The sequence below is a fragment of the Herpailurus yagouaroundi genome, unplaced genomic scaffold, assembly GCF_014898765.1.
Source record: "Herpailurus yagouaroundi ecotype Mexico unplaced genomic scaffold, PumYag 195, whole genome shotgun sequence".
In the NCBI taxonomy this organism is placed as follows: Eukaryota; Metazoa; Chordata; class Mammalia; order Carnivora; family Felidae; genus Herpailurus; species Herpailurus yagouaroundi.
The window spans coordinates 1,437,467-1,465,302 of NW_024412426.1; the positions used below are offsets into that span (position 1 = coordinate 1,437,467).

Sequence of the window (27,836 nt, forward strand, 5' to 3'; positions counted from 1 at the left end):
TTGACCACATGTGACTAACTGCTCTACCTCTTGGGTCTCAGTACCTCCCTCGCAGGGCGGGTGTAAAGGTTAAATTGGTGAAGCATGAGTAAAGTGTCTGTGTGCTGTTACCATTACGGTTACTATTGCTGTTGTTGTCGGTACTCCCCCTGAGCTCCAGTCTCTTCCTGAACCTACTCCCAATTTTCCTCTGGAAGTCCAAGGTCACTGGCACCACTCAGCTGTGGTGGTCTTTGTTTGAGATTGGTGGCCATCCCAGGAAAGCAGCATTTCACAGGGGCCTCGCTGGCGATGGAATGCCCCAGGGGTTTGAACACTTGGGGTGAGACGCCTGAGGGCCGTGCAGCAGATCCAGGAGAGGGGTCTGAGCCCCTATTCCCTTCCTGCTAACAATGCCAATGCCTCGTGTGCCCTTGGGAGAGCCGAGGGGAGCCGAGAGCTGGGCAGCGCGCTTACAATTCAGCTTAAAGAGACAGTGCGGCGCAAGCAGAAGGTTCCCCCACATCAGCCAGCTCCTCCCCTTCCCCATCCAGAGCTGATGCGTCTGCTGTGGTCCCATTTGTGGCCTATTCCCAAGCAAGAGTCTACCCTAAAGCACACCCTCTACCCAGCCTTTCCCTTGGATTTTACCACCAGCTGCTCCTGCCAAGGCTCGCTCCCGCGCTCGGCTTCCAGGAGGGGAAAGCATATGGACCGCGATTTGTTGCCAAAACTGATCAGAGAACAAAACTCCGTTCTCATACAAATTGCACAGTACCTGTTTCCTTCTCCTTGCCGACAATAAAAATGAAGCTCCTGCTCAGGGAGCTATCTTTCTTGAAGGAAGTATTTTTCATTCAGATCTAACTCCTCACTCAGTCATTTCTCACCTGCTCAAACACCCTGATCACCGGGGAAAAGGACTATAAATAACTAAAATGATAATTTTCTTAAGAACTGTGCTTTATACACAATAATATCCGGACCTTTCCACTGAAATCCGCTGATAATTTTAGAACTTTCCTTGCAGAGGTGGAAAAGGATCCACAGTATTTTTTAAATTTTAATTACTCACTGAATGAAATCTGAAAGTATTTAATTATTAGATTTATGCCTCAAGATAAGTTCAATGGTAATTACAGGATGTCTTTTTTTTTTTTCCATTCTAATTCCAAATAATTAAATCCCAAACACACTGAATCACTATGATTATAATTACAATAAAGGTGTCTCATATTTGAAACCAAAGTTTGGCTTTTGGTGTAACCTTTTTGCACCTCGCCGAAAGGGGGATGCTTTGGAAAGAAATCGGTCTCAGTCTCTCTAATGCTGCTTTAAAACAAAATAGAAAAACAGAATTGTCTGCAGGAGTGGTTTTCCACTGTAATACCAGCAGGGAGAAGGCAGGCCCCAAGCTTCCAGCTTGCTTGAGCGAAGTAGGTACAGCGAGATCATCGGGCAGTCGAGGAAGACAGTCTGAAAAATACTCCATCTCCCGGACTTCCAACTTGTCGATCGGTTTTGGGGTCACTTTTCTGAGCTCCCCTTCAATTAAAGGTGAATGAATGAAGATGTGTGGGTTTGGGTAGGCACTCTTACAGGGAGGCACACACGGACTAGAAAATCTAAAGCAAGATCCGCAGAATAAGATCTAAGGAAGGCTTGGAAGGCATTTCACATTTGGACCGGGCAATGGTAATTAATTGAGAACGAACGTGCCTATCTTTTCCCTGTGTTGATGAGGCTGTTGAAAAACACTTGTTAGGATGGTTCAAGCAGCACAGGAACTGAGCTTAGCCTCCTGCACACATCTCCACGTGGTGCTTTGGGATTTGGGAAGTGGGAAGGTGGTGGTTTGTGGTTTCAAGGAGGAGTTGTAAGGTGGGGATCCAGGAAGGAGAGGAGACGCGCGTCTTTAACCAGTAAATAAACCAAGCCCAGATGTCCTCCCCTGGCTGGTAGGCAGAAAGGGGAGCACTTGCTCATTGGAAAGCATTTAGAGGCCAGGGGGGTGAGGGCCTGCAAGGAGAGAAGCAAAAAGCCTGTAAAGAGAAGGCCAGAGAGCAATCATAATACTTAGAAAAATGTCACATTAAAACCTCCAGCTGCCGGCGGCTGGAGGGAAAAAGAGTTCCAGACAATAGCTGAGGAAACAAGTTGAATCTTGTGTTCATTCCTGCGGTTAAAACAAGTCTGTACGACCACAAGGAAAATTCCATTCTCCTCCAACCTTAACTCCCTGCTTACCTGAGCTGTAGACACTTTTGTTGAAAGGCTCCTTGAAGTCAGAAGGTGCCACGCTCGCGAAGGCCCGGCGTCTCTTCCGCCCAGGATTTTCTCTCTTCTTGCACCCTCACATCTTGCATACCACCTCCTCTCCTCTGAGGGTCCCGGTCACCACCCTGACTAGGGCAAGAGGACAGAAGCAGGGTTCAGGAAAGAATGAATTCCCCTGCCACCCTCCCTGTCCCCACCACAGGCTATATTCATTTTCTAAGTCTTGAGAACCATGGATGGCCCATGAAATTATTCACTAATCGAATAAATGTTTGTTGAATGCCTGCTCGGTTTCAGGCTCCAGACGAGGCCTTTAGGGAGGATAACCAAGGTCCTCCCTCGGCACAAGAAACATGAGCATCCTGCGCCTCTAACTGTTTGACAAACCAAGTGAAGCTTGGACCTTGCAAACATTGAACATCACCTTTTCCCTTCCTTCTTTGGGGTTTTTGTGGGTCCAGCTGGCAAGTGACCTGTCTGCTGGAGTCATTCCAGCCAAGTATCCCCCTCCCTCCCCAATAATTCCATCATCTCCTTTTTATCCCTATGAGACAAGCCTAGGTCACCTTGCTCTGGTCACTCTCCTATTGGAAGAAGGATATTATCAATAATTGTCCTAGGTCCAGAGGCAGGTAGAAGACAATTCCTGATTCAGGGAGGTCTGTTTAGCATACCCAGGAGAGGGAGAATCCATTTCAGAGAAACATGGATGGTGGGATCCAACATGTCTCCCAAGTGGGAAAATACAGGAAATGATCGAATACTATAGGAAGGAGGCAAGGTTAGCAGACTGTGGTACTTAATGGAGATTATAGCTCATTTACAGTCAAACTGGAAGATCTGTGGCTTGCCATGGCTTCTGTTGCTCGTCTTTACAAAGCGTTCAGTAAACTTCAATATGTGTTTAGTAATATATAAAGAGAGCTGTGGGTACTGGTCAGTGCCCTCAGGGAGCTTGTTGTAGTGGTGAGATTACAACTTTAATAACCAGTTCTCCAGAGGGGGGGAGAAAGCCCTATATTCTAGCTTTTGCCAATGTCTATGGTATAAATACTCCCACAGTGGTTGATTTTAAGGTGCCAGCATGAGGAGTCCGGAGGAAATGCCTACAATCAGCTCGTGCTGGTTACTATGAACTAACTCCAGAACACCAAAGGCTTATACTCTAATCCTCTCAGACAGAGAAACACAGGGCACATTGGCAAAATCTCCTGATCAATTGACTGATTGGCATCGGATAGAAAATCTTTAGCCAAGACCCAGAGGGGAGCATGAGTTAGGGAGAGCAGAAAAAAATGACCACATGTCTAAACTGGAGACTGAGAACAGTATCTCTGTTTCCCCTTCTGGTCCCCCAGAAGCACGGAGCACCGCGGGCTGTTAGAGCAGGCAAAGACCGTGCGGATAATCAAGACCAATCCCCTCATCCAGGCCCTTCCAGAAGGGGACCTGGATCGTGTAGGCATGGGGTGATTTAGATAGGCTCTGCTTCAGACACACTTTCGTGGACAGTTTAGGACTGGGGTATCGAGCAGGAACCTAATAAACTAGGTTATTAAAGAAGAAAAACACTCAGAATCCTCTGGGGCCCTCTGAGAACCCATAGAGGACAAGTAACAGGCTCTACAGCTCATGGAAAGTGGATGGAGGTGCCACCAGCCTGAAACCACAGACTCTGACTCTGTCTGAATTTGTTATTCGGTGACTTGCCCCGGACAACCCTCTCTGGCACCACAAAAACAAACCCGCACGGCCGCCTTAGCTTTTGAATCATTGGTGAGGAATAAGCTCTGTCTAGGAAGGAAAAAAAAAAATACATTCCCATGTGCAGAACCCCAGCAAGAATTTTCTAGGCTGCATCTCTTGGGCAAATGTAATGGGACGGCAAAGTCTTTGGTGCTGAGGGAGCTCCAGCTCCTTCCTGCCTGTAATTCATGATCCCTGAGACAATTATGAGCAATGAAAAGGCGTAAGTCAAAGGAACATCGAGTAGAGCGAGATTTAGGAAAATAACACATTACATTTAAATATCCATATATATTTAATCTGTGTTTAATAATGCAAAGAATACATTAGTCAAGGCTTAGGCAGATTCCACGTTGACGTTAGCTACAGAACAGCCTGGGCCTCTGAAGTTTCCCAGCCTTGGCGCCACGGGAATGAAAACTTCTGGAGGAATGGAGCGTGTCATTGCAAACCTGGGGCACTGCAGAAATGCAAATGTTGGGATTGCGGAGGTCACCACAAAGTCGGGCTTGCTGCAAAGAATAGAACGTAGGGTGAGCTAAAGAAAGCCAAGCTCCAGTCCCTAGGCAGACTGACTTCATCTGCCACCCTCTGCAAGGCAGGGCAGGGAGCAGAAGGTAATATCGTGGAGGGACAGAGGGACCAGGATTGCTATTCCCGTTGTTATTTTAGCTCAGCTCTCTTCTCCTGTCCTCGGGCTTTAATTCTAGACTACCAGATGGGGAATGGCTGCCTGGGCCCCAGGGGAAAGTCAGCACATGTCTCCAGGGGGCAATTCCCCAGACTCCGAGGCTCTTACTGCCATCTGGAGGGTGAGTGTACTCAAGGATGAAGGAGGAGTCACAAGCATGCCCAGCCTTTAGTGTAATCAGGCTTCTCCAAAAGCTGGAAAGGGAACCAGTGGGGACACAATGCAGTATACGCCAAGTGGCATCTAGAACCTGGAGAGAAGTAAGAGTCTGGACAGCCAAGAAGTAGAAGAAATCCCCCTGCTTTGATTCACTGTCACGCAATGTAACAATCAGGAAGCCCCAAGTGCTTTGAGCTTCTTGCACTATGGGCAGCTCATTCCCTAGACTCTAGAATCTCGCTCTAGGCTCTAATGAACTCACGGTCCCAATAAGGCAGTTGCAAGAACAAAGTTGCAACGAGAAAGTATCTCAAAGACTATCAAACCCCACGTCCTAAATGTTACGGAGAAGAAGACTGAAGCCCATAGAGGCAATGCAAATCATCCAAGGTTGGCCAATGGTCACAGCTCTCTCACTCCAAGGATCTATCCACATACAACACTGCCCCTCCTATTAAGCACTACGTTCAGTTTTGATGGTCTGTAGTAAAGGAAGGCAAACCTGCATTAAATACCAGGCATGGTGCTAAAAGCTTGAATATATATTATCTCCAAAAGAGTAAACACTAGTCTAGCTCAATAAAAGTTTACCATCACATAGAAAACTTGGCTGTAATGCTGGCTCTGTTATTTTTCAACTGTATGATGTTGGATTCGTCATGGCACTTCTCCAGGTGTCATTCTGCCTCTGGCACCTAGTGTGACCATCTCCCTGGTTTGTAGAACCTCCATATGTCACCCACTGAATCACAGAATCAGTGCTAGTCTAGTCCAAAGCACAAAAGAAGAGACGGGGCAAACGAAACTTAGATGGGGAAGTGAATGAATGTGCCTCTCACAAATTCACAAATGCCCGAGGGAAGCAGAACGGTGATCAGGTTCAGATATGACCCAACCTATATTCTTGAGTGAGCGCTAAAACACCCCTGTTTCCCCACTTGCACTTGGAATATGCTTGTCCCAACTCCATTCCCTGTGAGAGTCATTCCCTGAGTGGACACCGTCCGAGTTATTCCCGGAAAAAGATGGTGGGGGATGCGGGGACCACCTCCCTAGTTTGTTTCAACCTTCCTTCTTGCAAGAACCGAGTCCCTAAGGATTCAAATTATCTGGAATTTCCTCATCCCACCCAGGACTCCTCCCTTGGAGGGAAAGCCAGATTACCTTTTAGTGTCTTTTCAGGTTAAGCCTAACGTGGAGAAGCATGCTCATTCTGGCAGTTGGCACTTGGAAAAAAACATGAGCTGTGACTCACCAGTCATCTTGAGCCAAGTATTTTGAATTTGCTCAGGACAGGAAAACGGCCAGGGGGGGTGGGCAGGGGAGGAGAGGGGAGGACCCACGTAGTTGATGGCTAACAACTAACCAACTCTGTTCCAAAAAGGCAAGTACAGGGGAGACTCTCAGAACATATGCTTCTGTTCTTGTTGTTTCGCTGCCAGGAGCCTCCTAAATCATGGTGAAATGGCTGCTTTCTGCCTGCCTCGATCATGTATTATGGGGCATTAATAAATAATGGGAGGTTGTAGGACCAAAAGGCGGGAAAACCCAAAGGGAAGGTGATGGAGAGGCATAATTTAACAAGTAAATGAAAGAAGCTATTAAATCATAGTTAAATTATGCTGGCACTGGAAAAAAAAAAGGGGGGGGGTATTTCTCACTGCAAAATGCTTTCAATAAAATATGAAATTTCTCTCCTGGCTGACAGAGGCATCTTCCAATCATAAGGATAGAAGTCTGTGACCTGTGGCTCCCATTAGATACCGAGCTCAGGCAAGGGCCCTGAGGAGGGAGAGTTTCAAGGTGTTTCTCAGTCCATATTTTTCCTAGGATGGTTCCACATTCACCATTTGAATACTCATCTATGATCTGCCTCTTGCTGGTGGCCCCGGTAGCCAGTTCATTAATTTTATGCCCACCTTTCCATTGACTCCTTTTGGCATACTTTGGGGTTCCCACCCTGGAGGAGGGGCAATATCAAAGTTGTGACTTAAAAAATAACTTACGTCATGTACAGTTTTATGCTTTCTCAGGTACCATTGTATTTATTAACTATTTGACATTTATGATAACACTGTCAGGTAGGAGATCGACTCTTTGGGTGGGAAAGCCATGTCTTATTCCTATTGGTATGCCCAGAACCCAGAAAAGTGCACATTTAAAAAACACTGAATTGGATGGATGGATGGATGGATGGATGGATGCATTCATGCATGCCCGGGGAGGTGAATGAATGAATGAACTCCCATCTTGGAACTGAGAGGCTCAGAGAGGTTAAGTGACTTGTCCAAGACTGAACTAGATAGTGTGGCAGTTAAAACTACCAGAAAGGCTTTCAGAATCTCAACCTGTGCTTTTCAACACAACATGTTGTCTCTCTTCAAGGTCACACAGTAAACTAGATCAAAGCCAGTATATGGGACCCCTGTAAGTTCACACAAGCAAAAAAGCAGACACGTTTTTTTTCTCTGTTGGGATTGTGTTTTCAACTGTGGCAAAGACTGTTGTTGAGCATCTGAAGGACTTTGAGGGTCTCTGTATCTAAAGGAAGTTTCTGGAATCCTCTGGCAAAAGATCCACACAGAAGCCAGGCGTTCACAGTAAGTCTGTCCCTTTCCTTGTTTCCAGGGACGTGTGCTGTGGTCTTGGCAGGAAAACCTGCTGCCATTCAATTTCTCAAACATGCTTGGGCCCCAAGCCCCACTGGGAGAAGCCTGTGTATGGACATGCCAGGGGAATAAAGTCACAGCAGAGTAGATTTGTTTGGACAGGCAGGCTTAGTGGTCTGACAGGATGTGCAAGATACCCACACTACTCTGCATTTTAAGAAGGCGCTACCTGGCAAACATATCAAAAAGCTAGGGGATAAATCTCTCCAGGCTCCCTGAATGCTCAGGAGTACAGAGGTTTTTTTTCAAACGTCTCTCAGGACAGTGAGGCACCTCTGAACCTCTTTACAGACAGTGGCAGCTCAACCAGACTACACATGCTTAGAAGAATCAGCAGACCGGGAGAGAAGATCAGAAGTTCACTTTAGCGGCCCGCATTCGCTAGCAGGAAGAGATTCCGCGGTAGGCTTTGGAATGAGCGAGTACCAGGATCCACCAGTTAACAATTTGCTCCCCGTGCAGTGTAACGCAAGTTCTCGAACCTCTTTGTGCCTCAATGTCCTCCTCCTTTAAATGGGAATATTTGAACCCGCCGGGTCAATTATATTGGATTCGGCTACAAGTGACACCCTAAAACCCCAAGTGCCTTAAACAAGATGCAAACGAGAAAAAAGTGATTCAGATGCAAGCAATTTGCCACTGGTACGATGGTTCCACAACCCATCCGGAATCCAGGCTCCTTTCCTCAGGTTGCTCTACCTTTCTGTAACACATACTTAACACCACACACTTCAAGATGGCTTTGCAAGGTCCAGGGACTTTGTTCAAAGTCCAGCCGTTAGGCAGAAGGGAAATGCACTATGCCTCTTTTAAGCCTCTTAGGGGATGCCTGGGTGGCTCAGTCAGCTGAGCATCCCAATTCTGGATTTTGGCTCAGGTCACGACCTCATGGTTCATGAGTTCGAACCCCATGTTGGGCTCTGCACAGACAGTGTGGAGCCTGCTTGGGATTCTTTCTCTCCCTCTCTCTCTCTCTCTCTGCCCCTCCCCTGCTCTTTCTCTCTCTCTCTCTCTCTCAAAGTAAATAAACTTTAAAAAAAAAAAAAAAGGATATTTCTTGAAAGTTCTACATAACCCTCCCTCTCCTAGTCCGTTGGCCAGAACTTAGTCATCTGGCCACATCTCCATGCAAAGCGGGGCTGGAAGATCTCATTTTTACTCCTAGTGTCCACGTACCCAGATGAAACTCAGAGGTTCTGCTGCTTATTAAAATTGGGGGGATGAGTATTGGGGGATTGTCAATATAGCCTCTCATGTCTCATTTGCAGGATAAATGCAAATGACTGCTATGGTTAAGGTTGACATACCTCTACCCAGGAACAGATTTCTGTGGAAATCTTGGCAATGCCTGACTTACTTGACTTCATCCCGGAGATACCGTGTAATCCCATCTGTTTCCTCGCTAGATCAAAGTGAAGGTCCCAATAAAGTCAAATAGTGAATTTGGAGAGAATTTGCAGGGAGAAATGAAGATGAGTAAAGTGCTGTTAACTAGGACCCATGCAGGTAAAATCATAGAAATGGTGAAGTTTTCAACTAGAAGACAGGTGACTTCCAAGTTGCCATGTCTGTTTTCTCAGTCATGGAGGCCAAAGTGCTTCCCTCCACCGACTGCAAGATCAAAGAAAAAGATAGGAAACAAAGTGAAAGTGGGGTGATAGCTGGGGTTCTCGTGTATATAGGTTTTCAAGCAGGGAAACAGATGGGGGATGTAGAGAGGGTATTGTCAATTTAAAGATCTGTCTTATTGGCACTTTGTGGATAGCCTATAAGTATTTCTGGGGTGGAAGAAGAAATGGTGATCTTGCTGGATGACTATGGATATGAAGACTGTATCAGTCAGGGTTCTCCAGAGAAACACAGCCAATAGGATATATATATATATATATATTATATATATATATATATATATTATATACATACACACATATATAATGTGTGTATATATATATAATGTGTATATACATATATTCATGTATATATATATATATATATATATATATATATGAAACACAGAGAGAGAGAGACAGAGATGCATTTATGGTAAGGAATTGGCTCATCAAGTTGTGGAGGCTGCCAAGTACAAATTCCACAGGGTAGGTCTGTGGCTGGAGATCCAGGAAAGAGTTGTGTTGTACTTTGAGTCCAAAGGCCATCTGCCACTGCTTGGAGAATTCTCTGTTCCTCAGGAGAAGTCAGCCTTTTTCTTAAGATATTCAACTGATGAGATAAGGCCCACATATACTCCACATTATGGAGTATGATCTGCTTTACTCAAAGTCTACTGACTAATGTTGCTCTCCTCAGTGCGCTTGGGTGGCTCAGTCTGTTAAGCACCTGACTTCAGCTCGGGTCATGATATCACAATTCATGAGTTTGAGCCCCATGTTAGGCTCTCCGCCATCAGTGCAGAGCCCGCTTCAGATTCTCTCTCTCTCTCTCTCTCAAAAATAAATAACATTTTTAAAAAGAAGAAGAAATGCTGATCTCTTCTAGAAAACACCTTCACAGCAACATCCAGATATGTCTGAGCAAATATCTGTGTACCATGGTTTAGCCAAATTGACGTATAAAATTTACCATCACGAAGACCTTCAGAGTCTTGTCCAACAATAGAATGATATTCATGGAGAGACCTCTTTTTGCCATTAGGTTTTCTTTGCTTAAAAAGTCTCTATTGGACAGATTGCTCAAACAAATACTTGGAAATATTTTGAACACTAAAAGAAATGCATTATTGAAGGACTTAGGCTCAAGGAACACGTAATGAATTTTCATTTCAGAGTCAAAAAAATGTTTTTAAAAGCAAGAAGAGGGCACGTTGGGCCTTCATACTGGATAGCATGGAACAGATGGAAATGAGAAGAAAATGATTCAAACCACAGGAAGTGGCTGATGGAGAACGCTGACAGATAAAAAAAAACCCTGCTATTGACTAAAGCAGTAGATGGATATTTCATAGGAGTTAGTTGAGTTTTTGTCCTCATTGCTCCCAATAGAACCAAGGTAATGGGGGGAAGAGTGAGTGAATGAATATGTTGAGCATGTGTGTATGTGTTTATATTTGAGACATAAATAGAAAGGAAAGGAATAGGGAGGAGAAGGGCAAGAATATAAATATTTAAGAAAGCTTTATTTTATTGAAGTCAAGAATAACCTCTGGAACTGTCCACCTTGACTTCCCATGATGAGGAGAGGAGAGGAGAAGCTATGGGTGATTTTAGGGATGGTCTGAAGATGCCTATCATCTCCCTTCTCTTCTGGTAATAGCTCTTGGAAGACCCACCAGGCGTCACACTGTTTGGGGCTGTAGGACTGGATGGGCTGGCATATGCAGCAGATGTCAGCCCTTGACAGGGCTGTTAGGGTCATGAAGGGTTCCTTTAGCACACATCCAAGTCCTGAGCAAGATCCAGGATGACTCCTCTAAAACTTGGGCATGATCTTGCCTTACTCAGCTCAGAAGGCTCCAGAGCTTTCACGGCCAGATGATTTCAGTGCTGGCGTCTTTGACCCTCACATCATGGCCCTAACTTTCCTTTCTGGCCTTGTCTACCACTATGTCCCTGCCCAGGTCCCGCCCTCGAGCCAAGCCTTCTTAGACTGGCTCCCTGAATCTTTTCAGTGTGTGCCTGCCTCTGTGGTTTTCCTTGTGATGTGTCTCCTCAGCCTGGAATTCTCTTCCCACCCCTCAGCCCATCCATAGAGTTTTTCAAACTCGGTCCCATGCTGCCTTCATCAAGAAGTCCTTTCTTTTTCATTACAATTGCAAGAAGAATGAATTTATTATAAAAAATATTGCTTTATGCCAGGACAGTATAAAGTAGGAGATTTCTCCATGCCTTACATCCATCACCACTATCAAGAACAACAACCCGGCACCTCCCCAGTGCCAGGCGTAAGAGTTGTGATTAGTTTGGTGACCAACTAAAGCTCTCTCATACCCCCATTTAGATAAGTGGAGAAGGTCTCTCCAATCTCTGAAGTGCCCTGGTACTTGTTATCCCTCTTACGATACTTTATCTTGTTCTGCACTATGTTATATGTAAATGTATCTCTTTTTTAATGTTTATCTATTGTTTATTTTGAGAGACAGAGAGATGAGGTCTTGTGGGTGAGAGTGGGGAAGGGGCAGAGAGAGACGAGATAGAGAACACCAAGCAAGCTCCACGCTGTGAGCACAGAGCCCAACGAGGGGCTCAAACTCACCCACCGTGAGATCATGGCCTGAGCCGAAATCAGGAGACAGATGCTTAACTGGCTGAGCCACCCAGGCACCCAATGTGTAAACTTATATTAATTGATCTCCACACTTGCCTTTCTTCACTAAAATGTAACTTATGTGAGGGTCATTTATAGATATATTAATCTAGATTCCCTCAACACAGAGATTAAGACAATTGCCTCCATATTTGGTTTAGCTCATCAAACTTCTATGAGCACCTGTGCTGAGCCTTGTTCAGCCAGGGACCAAGGAGAAGACAAACAAGCAAACAAAACCCACACAACCCAGCCTTTCAGAAACCTGCAGTTTAAGTGAACTCTCTATCCCACTGAAAAACAAAGAAAAAAAAATGTTTGCAGAATTGTTAGATACTAACTACCCAGAAGCAATAGATCCTGGCTCTGCGGAGGTGACACTCACCTGAGCAAAAAATTGCTTACCAAAAATATTTAAGAGCACTTCAAAGCAATCATCAAATATGGGCAAACGAGAGTGAGCGCAAAATGAGGGAGGGGCGGGGAATGGGAAGGAGCACCGGTAGAAAGGGGGTTAACACTGAAGGCTTTTGCAAAGCTCTCTAGAGGAGTGTGACTGAAGCTGGTAGTTGGAGCACCTGGGATGTTATTTATGATGCATTGAAGGCTGTCAACAGCATTCTTCCGGAGAATTCCGCCTGCAAGGGGGAAGTCATTAAAAGGAGAGGCACTGCCACACCGGAATGGATAAAGCCTTCCAGCTTCTGGTTTAATCCCTCCGACCGTGGAGATGAACGTCTTCTTCTGTTGATCTTTCCTGGGCTGCAGTCATCGACTATTATTTATATTTTCAGCCAGTGTAGCATACAAGGTGAAGAGGCTCTGACACCAGAAAGACCAGGGATCAAATGCCAACACTGACACATCTTCACTGGGGGCCAGAGCACTGAAAGCCCAAATTTCCTCATCTGCAAAATGGGAATAACAGCACGTAACTCCTCCAGCTTTTGGGAGGATGAAACTTAAGGCATCTGTGAACTGATCTAGCGCCAGTGATGTGGCACAGAGCAAGTGTTCAAAGAATAGGAGCTGTTTCTATTGTTAGACCCGTTACCTCTCACTAGAGCATCATCGTTTTCACAAGGGGGGAGAGCCCGTCCTCCGCTGCTCCCACAGCTTAGCCAGGTACCCATACGCTAAGAGCCTTCATTGACCTCTGCCCCGTTTCCTGCCTGGGGCTGGAAGAACTCTGCTCCCAGAAGAGATGAAAATACAGAACGTCCTACAGCAGCTCATCACCAATGAAGCCAGCAAGTGGGAGGGATGGGCAGAAGGTATGCTACGCAGAGCTACCAGATGGTTTAAAAGCCCAGGTAGGGATGAAAATCGAGTATGGGTATAAGCAAGATTGTGAATGACCAGAAGACCTTTCCCATTAGGCTGTGCAGGAGCTCGGAATGCCTTGGCCAAACCCCAGGGGGGTTTTTTAGGTGTTTTTCAAGACAGGGTTGAATATGCAAAGACAGAGTTTACATTTTGCTCCATGGAAAGAAGATATTCTTCTAAAATATGGCATCTTGCGCAAGAGGCCAAAGCTATAGCTCATGAGAAAATATGGCGATCTGAAATCTTGAGAGAACTAAGCTCAACCCTTTGCACTGACCCCAAGGAGAGGGAAATTCCCACCAAAGAAGAGATGAATACGGATGATTTGTTCCACTTTTCTTGGGCCTTACAAATGCGTATTTTCATACCAAATCTCACTCTATGTACTATACACAAGATCAAACTTAGGGAAGATGAGACCAATATTGAGGCTCTGTCTGAGATTTCATCGCTTTAATGCCTTTCTCCTTTCCTTTAGTGGTAGAAGTAGAACTAATCTCTGTCTTTCAAATAGTTGGGTTTGTATTTTTTGATCAGGGAGAATTAAATTAGATGGGTCTGGAGTGGTTTTTAGAACCATTAAGTTTGGCATAATGGACATACCTAGATAAAACATTTACATAAGGAAATCAAACTGGACTTATTTTTTTTATCCAGTGTTCTGACCTCTATTGGAGTTGTGACAAGCAGAATTTAGCTGAATATTTCTTAAGATGGTACATATAACAAAAAATGTATCCCCTAAGATACCGATGTAAATCAACATTTCCCTTTGCTTAAAGGAAAAAAAAAACTACAAAGAGAGAGAGAGAGAGAGAGGGAGAGAAATCTTTTCAAATATTTATAGGCATATTTTCCATTTGGGTCCTTATTTGAATTTTACTCTCATTTAGAATACAATTCTGACAACTCCATCATTTATGTCAGCCCTGGCAATATTCCATGAAAAAACACCAATATAACATAAAATCTAGATGCAAAGAGGATTATGATGTCATATTAAAAGAAGGAAAAGGAGCATTAAAATAAGAGACTTATCTGAAATGATCAGAAATGAAATTCTCTTTGGGATGAAATGGTCTTCCAGAAATGCAGCCATTTAACATAAGATTAAAATGATATTTTATAAGAACGAAAGCAGAATACAAACTGTCTTTCCCTGAATGAACTTAAATTTGCATACAATGAAGGGTAAATGCAAAAGAGGGCATATTTTAGGCTACTAGACTCCAGCTTCTTCACTTTGCTCAGCAATTTCTCTGCACGTGCTCCCACATCGAAGCCATCAGGAGTCCGTAGGAATGAGGCAAATTCTAGGGCCCCATCATATCCGAATCAGAATGTATACAGGGGAGGGGGAGAGTCTGCATTTTATACAAGCCTCCCGGTAATGCTAAAACCCACTGGTGTTTGAGAACCTCTGGTCTGCCAGGTCTCCAGGAAGTAGAGGAGGTCCAGGACAGAATTCTGAGCCTGTTTTATAGCCCAAGAACCACCAAATCTATTCAACCGTCCTGAGTTTGAACCCTTCCTATCTCTTTTTTTTTTTTTTAACGTTTATTTATTTTTGAGACAGAGAGAGACAGAGCATGAACGGGGGAGGGGCAAAAAGAGAGGGAGACACAGAATCGGAAGCAGGCTCCAGGCTCCGAGCCATCAGCCCAGAGCCCGACGCAGGGCTCAAACTCACGGACCGCGAGATCGTGACCTGAGCTGAAGTTGGACGCCTAACTGACTGAGCCACCCAGGCGCCCCTGAACCGTTCCTATCTCTTAACAGAGTGACCTTAAACAAGTCCCTCAATCTCCCTAGGCCTCAATTTCCTCATTGGTAAAATGGGATCACTTGTTTCAAAGGTTGCCTTGAGCGTTGGGGAGGTGACAGTCTTCTATAAAAGCAGTGCGTGATCACTGCATGATCAACTGCTACCATCATTGTTTCTATGTGACCAAGACCATGATAATAAAAGACTAGTTTGCTTAACTAGCAACATTGCCACCGTTAAGATTAGGAGTACAAGGACTATAAGCTAAAGAGGCCAGAAAACAACTAGCTGGTACAATTCTGCATGATCATCAAATACTTATCAAGAGTAAGTATGAGTCAGTTGGCTGGCACATTTGGCGTTGCAAAGTTATCGATGGGAATGACAAGGGAGGATTAGGGTGAGAGAAAGCCACGGTGATGTGTGAATGACCAGACCAATGTGTGGCTATGGGAAGCGTGTGGTTTTGTTTCTCAGAGGCATCTGGAAGATGAGGATTACAGGCAGGTGACTGTCTTTGTAGAAGATCTGGAGACTGAAATCAGGGAGGAAAAAGGAAGTTTCCAAAGACTTGTGTTCAAAGACTTGTAAAGCTTTCCAAAGTTTCCAAAGACAGATAAAGCTTATCTGGATAGAGGAAGGTGAGGCAGAAATGCCATTTAGAAATCACAGCAAGGAAACAAGGAAGAATTCTGAGATTACAGTTGATTTCCAACTCTACGGCAAATCATCAGGATGTCAAAACGGATGGAATTTTAAAATATTTCCCTGACTATAGATGATGCAAGTTTAGCTACTGAAAACCACAGCCCTGTCCTCCTGGTAGGTTTGTTGTGTGTGTGGTGGGGGAAGGGAGGCAGGATGGAGAGGAGGACAGGAGGGTGCTGTACTCCTGGAACGGGGACTGGAAACACCAGGACCAAAAGTAGCTGCATGCTCTGCAAACAGGGCAGAGCTCTGACTTCCTTTGTGTCAAGTTCTTGGAGTTTAAATTTAAACTTCTGGGGGTCTCTCCCCTCAAAGTCCAGATAAATTGATGGTCCTCCTGGGAGTTCTATGCCGTGCCTAGCTTTTACTCATTCTGTTCCCCTGGATGGGAATACCCTTCCTTGCCCCTTTCTCTGACCTTTAAAGTCGTAATTATTCCAAGTGTGGTAAGGACTGAGTCAAAGTATCAGCTTGGCCACCACCACCCCCCCATCATTATATCCATCCCTCCCTTCTCTCTGACCCGTGTGAGTGTTAGGTATCTACCTATGGGTCTACATGGAGGAGGTTCTTTGAGGTCAAAGACTACATCTAATACCCTATGTGTCTCTCTAGATACCTTCTTCCATATAGTAAGAATGCTCAAAACACATGTGAATAATATTACTTCATCCTCTACCTTTGCTGGGCCTTGAGATGTTGTCCACCCCGAACTTATAAAACCCCATACAGCAGCCCCAAGAGAGGAAAGATGGCCGTGGCATTCTCTGCTCATTACAGCAAGATTTAAAGAAGGCTACTTTCAGCCAGTAAGTCAAGGGATCATGGTAAAAGGCTGCCTTGAACCAAAGACCTGTGCTAGAAGGGATCATCTATTATTAAAGGCTAAGGCCCTGGGACCCCTATCTGGCCTCACTCTGCCATCAGACCTGCCCTTTTGCACACAGTTGCATAGGGACAGGATGCCACATCTCAGTGTGCCTTGGGAGATCTGACCTCTCCATAGAGCTCTCTCTATTGGTTGCCTGTTGAAGGGGGCTCCCTACTAACTATGCCATAACACAGATCAAATCAAGATTAAAAGATGCCAGGTGCCTGAACACGGCTCCTTTGGACTCCAGGAGGAGTCAGTCAGGTGTAACTCCAGTTCATATGCTTATTTTTAATGAGGGCTTGGCTTTGAACATCCTCGTGAGTCCATATTCATAGGATATTCTCAAGCAGGGAAATGCAAGTCTAGCTTGTGTTCTCAAAGGACTCAGAGACTGTCTTCCCTGGAAGGGAATTTAATATCACCCAATACAACATCATTTCTGGAAGTAACTGGAGTCAGAGTGGGGAAGGGACTTCCCCAAAGGTACCCAGTCTATGACGGGCAAAGGTGGGGTTACAGAGCTGTAGTTTTTCAACCTCCCCTGCAAAGCCCTCCAGTGTAAGGAAAGCGACACTTCCGTTTCCTTTGATAAAGTATCACAGAACTTCATATCCACCCCTACCAGAGAGTGTCTTCCCACTTGCCCATTTGGTATTTACAACTGGGTCGAGAAAATGCCCTCCGTGAGAATGTAGTGAGGGGACAGCTCACTTACACAAGTTCAACGCTCAGCTTGCCCCCCCGAGTGAAGTGCTGTACCTTCCCCGCTTCGTCCGCACACAGCATCCCCGCCTTGCACCACCTGCCCGTCTTCACACAGCCCCTTCTCAGACAACACTTTGCCGACCTCCCTGTGCCCATCGCGCCCCGCACCTGCGCGTTTCTGGCTTTCCACCTCCGCGGTCATTATTGTGATCTGTCCTTCTCTGTCCTGTTCTCTTAGGCACCTTCAGCGCCTGCAAGGCTGCCTCGTGTACGGAGCTGGTGCTTGGTTGTTCTCTACCGTGTAAGGGAGCAACTAAATGAAAAGAGATCAGTTGAACTCTGGCTGTCCTTTACAGAAAACCAGAAGTAGGCTGCACGCGGAGGGAGGAAGAAGATGATCTTTGATACCGGCTGGTGAAGTCTGGGATACGCTAAGGGCCACATTCTCTTAGTTAACTACAAGTCAAGAGGAGAAAGAAGACGACGTTGGGCCACGTGTTTGGAGCAAATTGTCCGACTTATTCAAAGAGCTGGCGTGGAATTTTCACGCAGCGGTGATACGCCATCATTGGCACTGCACGCGCCCACGCTGGGAGTGTGCATGCCCACGTACGCTCGCTCACACCCTCCCATCTCCTCCTATTAGACGCTCCCACAAAATCTCTCACGATGTTGACAAGTTGCTCAAGGGAATCTACCTATCCGTGGAATCCAAGATGGAAGAGAGGCTGGTCTCTTCCTGGGAAAGATAAAAGAGTCCAGAAATGATTATACTTGTCAGTTTTCACTGGAAAGACTTATTTAGCGCTTATTTTGGTTTTTTCATACACATATATCCCCTTTGCATTAGAGGTGCCTCCAACATTAAGATGTGAACAGCTTCCAGGGGCACCTGGGTGGCTCAGCTGGTGAAGTATCCGACTTTGCTCAGGTCATGATCTCGCGGTCTGTGGGTTCGAGCCCCCCATCAGACTCTGTGCTGACAGCTCAGAGCCTGGAGCCTGCTTCTGATGCTGTGTCTCCCTCCCTTTCTGCCTCTCTCCCACTCGTGCTCTATGTGTGTCTCTCTCTCAAAAATAAACATTAAAAAAAATTTTAAATATGTGAACATCTTCCGACTTGAAAAAAAAAGAAAAATCTGTTTTGTTTTTTTTTAATTTTTTTTTTCAACGTTTATTTATTTTTGGGACAGAGAGAGACAGAGCATGAACGGGGGAGGGGCAGAGAGAGAGGGAGACACAGAATCGGAAACAGGCTCCAGGCTCCGAGCCATCAGCCCAGAGCCTGACGTGGGGCTCGAACTCACGGACTGCGAGATCGTGACCTGGCTGAAGTCGGACGCTTAACCGACTGTGCCACCCAGGCGCCCCGAATAAATCTGTTTTTTAATAAAGAAATTCCCACAATGCAATTCATCTCTCTCTAAGCACTGTGCGTGTCCAACTATGGCAGAGACTTTAGAAGGAAAAAGATTCAAACTCCAGTTCAATTTACTTTTTCCTGTTTAGCTCCAAGCTCAGTAGGTGATCTTATAAGTTGACGGGGGTAACATTGCACCTATTAGCACTCGTCAACCAAAAGTACATTGTTCGGGTTTCAGTAAACGTTTTTTTTTTTGAATTGGTTTAGGTTGGTGAGAAAATAAATTAAGTCAGAAACTCTTTGAGGCAAATTACATATTGAAATGAACAGTCGGATGCAAAATTCCCCATCCCCCTCCTCAAAAAAAAAAAAAAAAACCAGGAAAAAAGCATAAATCTTGCTTTTCTGAGCTGTGAGAATTTCTACTCCTGTTACATCTGCGAACACTTCATAAGGCGATGTCTACGGTTTGATTTTTATAGCCCGTGTTTGATTGGAGCTTGCGTGACATCTGGGACTGTATTTTTGGAGGAATTTTGAAGCTAGTGATTTCCAGTGTTTAATCGCCAGCGTATGTATTTTCTACTATAGCATAATTGTCCATGGCTCCACATTTATTTTTTATGGGAGCTGTGCAAAATGAAAATCCGGGTGAATTAGTAACTTGCTCTTGTATCTGTCAAGGCTCAGTGGCTCTTACCTGCTCTAGAGGCTAAAAGCCGATGTGCTGACCTCACCGTGTTGGAAAAATTGAACACATGGCTGTTGTCAAGGACAAGACGCTGTTATAACAACAAGGGAGCAGAACAAAGGGAGCAGAAAAGGCTAATGAGGGAAGAGGCTATGCACCCCAGACAGGTACACAGCACCCTGTCCCCAGGGCTCCAAACCTGGGGTCAGGTCGGTGGCCACAGGTGCCCACTGCAGAAAGGTAGGCTGTGCAGAAATTGTTTTCACCCGTCTCTACTGAGACGGAAAACACCTCATCTGGGAAGCCTCGTCCTCAGGAGGGGCATGAATAAGCACTTGCCTCTCCTCGTGGGGTTCGTCCAGCAGCCTGGTGTGCACACAGGTAAGAACTAGAACGTAGGCGGCCTACCTGCACACTCACCAGGGCTCCCCCTGCCAGCTTTGTGGCATCGTGGGGGATCTTCTGTTTAGTGGGCTGGGTGTTATTGTGACCTCTCTTCTTCTGCTTTCAATTAAGCTACCGCAAGTCAAGAGATAGCAGCCACTGGACCAAAATCTAAGAAGTGATTTGCCCCGGGTCACACAGTTATTTAGCGAAAGAGTCCATCTGGACAAGATTCCTTCCCATAAACCAAAGCAGGTAAGGTGGGGTGAATGAGAGAGAGGGTGAAGGGAGGGACTGAAGTTTATAAGGGCTGCGTGAAAAGGGGAGGCTTTGAGACAGAATTGATAGACAGTGTTTCAGTGGCTCAGCTGTCCCCTCCCACTTCTGGCTTCATTTCCCTCCGAGCCCCTCTTTACTCTGAGTTTCCGCCTGGGCAAGTCCTGAGCTTCTGGAATGTGTCTTCGCCTTCCTTATCTGGGAGCTAATCACTAAATAGCAGGTGGTGAAGATTCTGTTTTTCATCTCTCTTGTTCTGTCCTCTCTTTTACTCATTTCCTCAGGGCTGTGAATTTCTGAATCCCAAGCAGGAAACCTCCCTGATGTGTTCACACCTGGAACATCACTCTCTCTTTGTTTGGAGAGGATGGAAAGGTGCAGGGAGAATCGAGACAAAAGGCTGTTTTCTAAAGAAGGAAGAGAGATGTCAGCATTTAAATAGTAATGCACACACTCTATGAAGATGTATGCACACACATTTTTTTTTTAACCCAGCACTCTTTCTTTCAACTCCTACATTTCCCTACATGTCTCCACTCCAGTCAACATCTTATAAGACAAAGAGTGTTTACTGGGTGTCACTTCAGTTATCAACACTCCACACAAATCGGTTGACAGAGGAAATGGGCAAAGAACGTTTGCAAGCCTGTTTGGGGTTGAAATAACAACCAGACTACCTGGAGGCTCACAGAGATTAGCTTACCTTTTGCTCCTACAAATGTTAAGAAACTGGCTCTTGAAAGAAGCTGTCATCAATGTCCCTCTCTCCGTGGGTGTTGGGAAGTTCCAGCCTTTCTGAACGGTGCACTCTGTCCTCTTCATGGACCTACCATTTTGGAAGGGACTTCGGGAGGTCAACTAGCACAGGCTCCCACCTGTAGTTATCATTTGTCCAGGTGGTTGTGGTCTACTGAACATAAACTCCCTGTGGGGAAAAGGGAACAAAATACTGGATGCAAAGATGTAAATCTGAATCCACAGTTTCCGGTCTGTGGGCTCCCATAGTTGGGGGCGCCATATTTGCATGAATCAGTACCTACGGACTGGCTAAATAGTATGACTCATGTACATATACTCTGACGCTTCTATTGTATTTATTCATTCAGTCTACAAATATACAGAAGGTGCCTGCTTTGTGCTGGGAACTGTGCTGGGTGCTGAAATATACAACAGATGGTGGACAAGTCAAACCAACTCTGCCCCTGTGGTAGGTATTTCTGGTCCAGTGGTGAAGACAGGCACAGAGAGTTGCAGAAGGAAAGCAGTAACTCAACTTTGGGATAGTATATTAAAAAGGTTGTGATTACCAGCATTCAAATTACTTTAAAGGTGATGGCCCCTGCCATTAAGCGTTTGTTCTATCAATGCATTTCTCAAATGTGAGTACCTTTATCTGCAGGTCTATAAATGTTTTTAGATGAAAATGTGCCTCCATACTAAAAATACTTGGACACCACTGACCTTAATCATCCCCAAGAGATGTCTTTTCTATCCCAGATGAATGAATTAAATAGCAAGAAGTGATATTCCATCAATATTCCAGCGACTCCCAGCTGGACAATTCTTTCTTAGATTTGAGCTTGTGTTGCTTCATGGAAAGTTAATCTCAATTTTCTCTGAACCCCCATCATCCAGGAATGCTACCTCTCTGGAGAGCCCTGGAGAAATCAAGAAAGTACACATACATTTGGTCATAGATTCCACCTCCACAGAGAGCAGAGAGGGGCCCCACCTCTCCCCTTGACTTGGGTGAAGTGGGAGGCATGGTCTTGTGGTTGATTTCGGTATGCTATGGAATAGCAGACCTGGAGCCACGGGACGTGACTTGTTGCTCTATTAGACACGCTAGATAATCTCCTGAAACAAAGAAATAAAGCAGTGATTCGATGGGAGGATTTTCCTGTCAAGAATTATGAATGCCGAAGTAACCCAGAAAATATAGCTGTATTTGAACAGGGCCAGGCAAGATAATGGACAAGAAGACCTGTTAAATGTGAGGTCCCATTTAAATCGAAATGATCCACCAAATCTCAGCTCTCAGGGGGGTCTCTGTGCATTCCAGGGTAGAAATACTACAGGGACACTTTTGGCGTGTGATGGGCACTGAACCTACAAATAGCAATAAAAGATGGCCTTTCAAGTGGCTTCCTTCAGTAAACAAAAGGTAAATAAACAGCAATGCTCATTTAAAAGATAACTAAGGGGAGCCCCAGTGGCTCAGTCAGTTAAGCATCTGACCTCAGGTCAGGTCATGATCTCATGGTTCATGAGTTCAAGCCCCGCGACAGGCTCTGTGCTGACAGCTAGGAGCCTGGAGCCTGCTATGGATTCTGTGTCTCCCTCTCTCTCTGCCCCTCCCCCACTCACACTCTGTCTCTCTCTCAAAAATAACTATTTTTTTTTTAAAAAAGATAACTATCATGCCGGTCAGAGTGGCTAAAATGAACAAATCAGGAGACTCTAGATGCTGGAGAGGATGTGGAGAAACGGGAACCCTCTTGCACTGTTGGTGGGAATGCAAATTGGAACAGCCACTCTGGAAAACAGTGTGGAGGTGCCTCAAAAAATTAAAAATAGAGCTACCCTATGACCCAGCAACAGCACTGCTAGGAATTTACCCAAGGGATACAGGAGTGCTGATGCATAGGGGCACTTGTACCCCAATGTTTATAGCAGCTCTTTCAACAATAGCCAAATTATGGAAAGAGCCTAAATGTCCATCAACTGACGAATGGATAAAGAAGATGTGGTTTATACACACAATGGAACACTACGTGGCAATGAGAAAGAATGAAATCTGGCAACATTTGCAGCAATGTGGATGGAACTGGAAGGTATTATGCTGAGTGAAATAAGTCAGGCAGAGAAAGACAGATGCCATATGTTTTCACTCAAATGTGGATCCTGAGAAACTTAACAGAGAACCACGGGGGAAGGAAAGAGGGGTTGGGGGGAGTTATAGAGAGGGAAGGAGGAAAACCATAATAGACTCTTGAATTACAGAGAACAAACTGAAGGCTGCTGGGGGGTGGGAGGGAGGGGAAAGTGGGTGATGGGCATTGAGGAGGGCCCCTGTTGGGATGAGCACTGGGTGATGTATGGAAACCAATTTGACAATGAATTACGTTATAAGAAAATGATTTAATGATGAAAAAATTTTAAAAAATAATAATAAAAAATTTTTTAAAGATAACTAAACAGTACTTTAGACTTTGTGACAGCAGGCAGTAGAGCGACATGGGGGTGAGGGGCAAGCCATTGTGCAGAGAGCAGTAGGCTTTGAGTCAAGAGACTGGACTTTACCCAGCTTCTATGTCTAATGTCAGACTGACTTTTGGCAAAGTAAGACTCAGCTTCCACTCAGTTTCCTGACGCATAAAATGACAAAGGTTGCTCCCGGCGCCCCGTGCTCTGACTCCGGGTCCCCTACCAGAAAGGGCTTCTTACGAAGATCACCTTAACTTGACAGGCCACAACTGTCCTTCCTAGGAACTTCGCACAGCAGGACAGAAGCTCCACCTGTTTGCATGAGGCCTGGGTTGCGGGATAAGGGATTTCCTGATGGAACCCCAAGAGTCTGTATCCTCACATCCTCCCCAGTGAGCCCATGAGGAAGTGTATCAAAAAGCCACAGGGTGAGAACAGTTTGGGGGCAGCCGTAAGAACAGGTTGTGTTTATTTAGGGGCTGGAAATGTAAATGCACGTATCAGACGCCTCCCCCACACCACCCACACCGCCCCTACCATGGTTACCAAAAAAAAAAAAGAAAGAAAGAAAAAGAAAAAGAAAAAAGAAAAGACACAGCGGATCTTTGGCACAGTTAGGCCTTGCCCATTTTCAGCTCTGGTCTTTCTCTGAGGTAATATCTTTATCTGCTGACCGCCAGACCTGTTTGTTGGTGCAGGTAAGTTTTGCTTCCTTCTGACTCACCATAGCTTGCTTTGCGGCAGTGAACCCAGAAGCCACTGTTTCCTGATGATCTTTGGCCTACTTCTTCCGAGATGCCGTGGGGCAGTCATGGCACCCTGGGCGGTGGGTTGACTTTCCCTCAGTCAAAAGCCTTTGGCACGGCCACCTCCTGGTTCCCCCCGAAGCCCTGCTGAGAAGTCACGGTGGAGAAGTGCCAGGAAACGCCTCCCACACTCTGTTAATTACACAAGGGACTTTTAAAAGTAAAAACTGGGTACCCAAAGCCCCCAGGAAGTACCATACGAGCCACGACCTCCAAAATGAACCAGTTAAAGAGGTCCAGCACAGCGGAAGAGGGCTTGCATTTCGAAGTTAGATAAACCCCAGTTGGACCAACCTTAGTGCAACATGGAACTCGTTAATAGTTCCACCTGCCTTGCTGTTTTGCAGTTCCACGCCTCGATTGTGCTGCCTCTGCTTTCTGGAATGCTCTGCCCCACCCCCCGGCCTCTCTTCACGGAACTACCTCCCGCTTATCGTCCGCAGTTCAAACACCACCTCCTCCAGGAAGTCCACCCTGCACATCCCCAGCTGCATTAGATGCCCCTCTTGGTACTTAGCCTCATGCCCCATGTACGGCTGTCATTGCACTTACCATATTGTTGTAGAATTGCGCTATCTTCCGCTCCTACGCTGAATTTCTTCTTGGCCAGAACCAACACATTTTATTCATCTTTGTTCTCTCCGTAGCTCAATGCATAACTTAGTATGTTCATTAAATAAATAAACAATCGGGTTCATCCACTTATCGGCAATACATTCTGGGCAACTCAGTTCACTTCTCTGAGCCTCGGTTCTTTCCTCAGTAGGTTGGAAATAACAATCCATGCTGTTGTTCAGAGTGGAAGGAGCATATGGAAAAGTCTACTGCAATGCTGATGCACAGGCATGGAGAATTAAGTGCACAGGGCTGTGAGTCTGCACAGGGAATGGAAAAGAAAGAAAAAGAAGCAAGCTCGCTTCCCCCCACAATGAGGACTCCTTCAGTCAGTCTGCAGCCCTTTCTCCCGGGAGGACCCATAGCTCCCTCACCGCAGGAAGCCTGGGAGTCTTTTCCTTTGTTTGTTTGTTGTTGTTGCTTTTCACAAATGAGAAACACAAAAGCAGATCCTTCCTAAACGTTTCCCTGGGACTGCAGCATCTTTAGCTGGATTGACTGAGTAGAAGATTATTTTTTGTCATTTCTCTCATCTATACAGGTCCCTACAAGTCTAGGCACCTCCCGGCCCCACCAACACATACACCTCTCTCAAACAGGTCCTTTTTCAAGTGAGGTCACGCTTCCCCAGAGAGATTCTGGTGCTTTATCCGCACACTCTGGGGAGGAAAAGAAGAGGCAGCAGGGGTCGGGGGCCCTGGAAACTTGACAGGTAGCCTGGCTCTTGGAGAGTCTTCTCAGTGTGTCCAGGAAAGTTTCCAAGTACCGGGGATCATGAAGGGCGGATGTGCAGAAGCCAGGTAATGCCGGCGTGTCAAGTCCTGGCTCCAGCCTGCAATACCGTGCCACAGGTCCATCACCACCCACTCCCGGTCCCTCCGAAACACACGGGCACAGCGGCACCCCACATATATCGAACTACCTCTCTTCTGGCAACATGCAAGGCTCTCCTTTGCTCTAGTCCCCACGAATCCTCTGGTGACTCGGGCTGGAATCAGACCCCGGGGGGTCATCTAGAGCACATGCAAGCCAGGGTTAACTTATTCACCAATCATTGACTGAGCAAGCGCCTTGTGCTAGGCAGGGCAGGCCAACCGATGCCTTCTGGAACGTGCTCACGAGTCTTTCTCCCCATGAGGGGGGGGGGGGCGGGGAACAACTTCAGGCAGAAAGCGTGGTAAGGCAAGGGCTTGGTACGGAGGTATTGAAGGGAGATGTCTGTGCTGAGCCAGGCACACATCATCAGCATGCAAGTCATTCTGCAAGGACATACAAGAGGGTGGCAGAGCACTCCCGGGGACCCGCAAGACAGCTGTCAAAGCAGAGGCTGGGTGCAGTGGTCAGACAATGGGGGAGGGTCACGGGTTGGAGAAAGAGCAAAGGGAAAGAGGGCTTCCCACGCGAGTTCTGCCGCTTTCAAATTCAACCATGGCCAAGGAACCAAGAAGCACTTAAGTAACTTCCCCATGATCACCTCCAAAGTACCTCAGGGTCCAAGAATTGAAGATAAAGGAGCTCCTTACAGGGAAGCTGATGGAGACTCACATGAAGCCTAGTTTGGACTTGGCTGCATAGGCTACTCTGGAGGGTTTTAAACATGTCTCAGAAACACACACAGTCTTCCCTGGGATGTCCCTTCCCCTTGAACCTGGGCAGGTTTCTGACTCGCTTGCAATCAACTGAGTGTGGCAGAAGAGATGTTCCATGACTTCTAAAGCCACATGGCAAAAGGCCTTGCAGTTTCTTTTTTCCCTGGGACACTTGCACTGAGAGCCCTGAACTCCGAGCCATGCAAAAGACTGAGGCCGCCATGCTGTGAGGCAGCTCAAGCGTGTGGAGTGGCCACGTGTGGGTGTTCTGGCTGACAACCCACTGAGGTCCCAGCCCACAGCTTGCCAGAGGTGTGAATGGGCGAGCCTCCTGATGACCCCAGTGCCATGCCTTGAATTGCCCCCTGCCCTTGATTCTTCCCAGCCGAGGCTCCAGACATTGTGAAGCAGAGATAAGCAGCCCTTTCCATCTCCTGTTTGAACCCCTGGCCCGCAGAGTCCAGGAGCAGAATGAAACAGTTGTCTTACGCCACTGAGTTTGGGTGATTTGTGGTGAGTGAGGGGCAAGACGTCAGTGATCCAGTGATCCTGGAGGTGAGAGTGAACAGTGCTTGGAAAAGGAGGGGGGAATGCACAAACTAGACAATGACTCTGTGGGACAATAAGAGAAGGGCAATGACTTGAGTGATGCGGTCTGTACTCTGTTTTCTTTTCTGAGGTGAGAAAGGAAGCGAATGTAATCACATGTCACATGGGATGCCTAGGTCTTGCCTCTACTGGCCCAGCCTCGTAGCGGTTGTTGGGCACTCATGCCCACTCGCTCTGCTCTAGGAAGACAGAAGCCCCCTGCCCCTGAGAGGGCCCCTGGTGGTGGGAAGTCAACTGATGGGACATCAGTGTTACCTACAGTGGGTATGATTTGCAAACTTGCAGTCAGGAATTCATTCTTCACAGCAAGAGAGGGAGGTCACTCCTGGTGATTCAGATCTCGGCAGGGGGTTCTGCTCTTTGTCCCTGATCATGCCCCAGGCATGCTTCAGGGGGCGACAAGGAGTGTGTCCCCCCCAAAGATGTCCCAGAAATCATCCAGTTATCCCTGAGATGGCTTACAGTCCTCATGCTGAAAGAGACCCTAACGGGCACGGAGAGTGTTGATTTGACCCCAGTTTCAGGCAGTTTCTTGTGGCAAAGCTCTTTATTCTTTGAATTGTTTCAACTTCCATTGTTTGGAAAAAGGTCACTTTCTCAGTCCCACCTGACTGCCAGGAATATTTACTCTTATTTAAACAGCCTTTATTAGAGCTCAAGATTTTAAGATGCCACTTTGACACCCTTGTTCTAGGAGGAAAGGGAGGAGGACTTCAACAGGCCAGGTCGGGGGTTTGGAAGCTGGCCCAGCAGTCAGGTCACAGGCTGAGGAGCATCTAGGACCGCTGGAGTGCTTGAGGATGGTCAGAGCCCTACACATTCAGGGGGGGAAGTGGGGCCGGTTCCCAGATCTGCAGGGTTCACCTGTTGACCTCTGTTTGGGTTTCCTGAGCAGCTCCATTTTCCAAGGATCCACTTGTGTTGTCAGAAGGGCAATGCATCTGCCTCAGTTTGCTCTGATATCCTGTAGGCTTTGAACTAGAAGGGACCTTAGAAATCACCTAGGGCAACCCCCAGGAAGGGAAAGAACCCATGGTCACACAGCAAGTGTTCTTTAGTGCCAAAGCTAGAACTAAGATCAGGGAAAGTAGGACCCCTGGCTCCCAAGTCGAGGCTCTTCTCACTGTGCTGTGAGGCT

The 27,836-nt window shown here is 46.3% G+C and overlaps 1 long non-coding RNA gene across 1 annotated transcript; it reads right to left on the minus strand.

The window, feature by feature from the left end:
- Window positions 1–2,241: 2,241 nt before the first annotated feature.
- On the minus strand, window positions 2,242–27,336 carry LOC121011717 (uncharacterized). The gene is made up of 4 exons (XR_005781722.1): window positions 24,438–27,336; window positions 23,804–24,017; window positions 20,576–20,797; window positions 2,242–2,381 (listed from the first exon to the last, which is right to left on the minus strand). It is a non-coding gene; the product is annotated as an uncharacterized LOC121011717 (long non-coding RNA).
- Window positions 27,337–27,836: the final 500 nt, after the last annotated feature.